Raw genomic sequence first — 2,091 nt, 5'->3', positions numbered from 1 at the left:
CTATCATATTCCAATTTTCCTTAGAAGACATTGAATTTCGACGAGAAACTAAACTCATGTTCAAATATTGTTAGGAGACAACATCTGTTCATTTACTTCTTCTCATAGTTATATAAAACCAAGAATATAGGGAAAAAAAAATAAAGTGTTCATCTTAGCCTTTATGCACAAAATAACTTTTCTCATTGAAAAGAAAACTGAAGGGGTGCAATGCTTGAATGCACTTGGGAAGAAAATAATAATAATCTTACCCATCCAAGGAAAACTTACAACAAAAAATATACTCGAACATACTAAGGTAGTACTAAATTTCTGTTATTCATCCCAAATCTCTTTTATCATATGATAAAATAATTCTCTTTTTCATCTTGTTCTTTCCCCAATAAAAAGAACACATAAAATAAAAGTAATTTCCGTACCACAGAAAATACCATCAATAAATTTCTTAAGCTTGTTATCTCCTGTATTCAGATTAGCAAACCAGAAATAATAAAAGATGAAAAGAAAAACACACAGAACTATCCGAGTCCACAGAACCCACTGTGTCCTTAAGAAATTTAATCCCCTCAAAGTACCCGAGGTTGCAGATTAATTTCTCCCAAGGTAAAACGGGTTAACCATTAAAGAAGTAGCGGTACCTCAAACTTTGATAAATTTCAACGAACTCAAAATGACAGCAACGAATCACACACACAGACACGATCGATCGATTTTGTTTTGTAAGAAATGTATGCAAAAGAAGGGAAGAATTCGATGCAAAAAAATGAGAAAAAACTTCTCTATTTATAGCCAACAAAGGGTAAAGGTCACAACCCTTTGGAAAGAAGACAAACCTTTCAGAAAGAAGACAATCTTTCAGAAAGGTCACAACACTTTGGAAAAGGCATAACCTTTCAAACGGTCACAAACCTTTCGAAAGGACACAACCTTTCATAAAGTAAACAACCCTTCGGCATAGTCACAACTCTTCAGGAGAGTCACAACCCTTCATTTCATGTTCACACCTTTAAAACCCAACATATGTTTCAGAGAGCTATTGTAAAGATTTAGCTGCAGAACTGTAACCACGCTATTAACACTTCGTTTGGATGACTGTTATGTATTGTTTCATAATGTATTGTATTACATTATATTGTGTTGTACGTATTGTATTAATGAATACAATGTTTGGATAGATTGTATCGTTCTCCGTCGTTATATAATGTCACACGTCTCTAATTTGAATGATAAACCTACAAGAAAAGTAGAGTACCAAGATAAAGCTGAAATATGATATTCGTCGTTATCTATCGATGGATTCAAATGATACGATACAATATAAGTAACAATCAAAATAAAATTTGTATTTAAACTAACAATAGAATATGACGGATAGCAAACGCACCATCCAAACAAGGCGTAAGAAATCCAAGTTCAAGATAAAATTGGAGAACTTTACCACAAAAAAAATGTATTTCTTGATGTTGCATATATATATAGGTCATAGGAAGCACAATGAAGGGTAGTATGGAGGTGATTAGTAGCATTATTTTACATTAAAAGAACCTAAAGAGATATAAAAAAGAACGATCATGGAGATTTTGGGATCTAAAACAGGTTTTTCTTGTATATCCCTCGTGTCAGGAGCTACTTCATCGAATATTAGTACAGGGCACGTGTACTATAATTAACTAACTGTACTTGTTACGGTTTTTGGGTCACGTAATTAAATAATGCAGTTTAGGTTACCTACTAGCCTAATTTTCAAATTGTCTAACTTCAAGCTGCTTAAGCAAACAAAAAATATTTAATAAGTACCAAATATAATGGTGGAAAAAGTCGCAGCTAAATTAAACTTTACTCATATTGTATGGTTACACTTACACATATTCATTAAATAAATACACGTCTCTTTACTCTACACGATACGACTATCACTTAATCGTTGTTAATTGACACACGTTATTAATTCAATTTTTTATAACTAATAGTGAAAACTATTGTACATATAATTGGGATAAGGGTCTGAAAAATACCTCAACTTTGGTCGGATTTGCTGTTGCGATACTAAACTTTCATGAGGACCTATTACCTCCCTAGACTATTTAATAC

The sequence above is a fragment of the Solanum tuberosum genome, unplaced genomic scaffold, assembly GCF_000226075.1.
Source record: "Solanum tuberosum cultivar DM 1-3 516 R44 unplaced genomic scaffold, SolTub_3.0 scf00233, whole genome shotgun sequence".
In the NCBI taxonomy this organism is placed as follows: domain Eukaryota; kingdom Viridiplantae; phylum Streptophyta; class Magnoliopsida; order Solanales; family Solanaceae; genus Solanum; species Solanum tuberosum.
The sequence above is the reverse complement of the archived record's forward strand: the minus strand, read 5'-3'. Positions refer to the sequence as shown.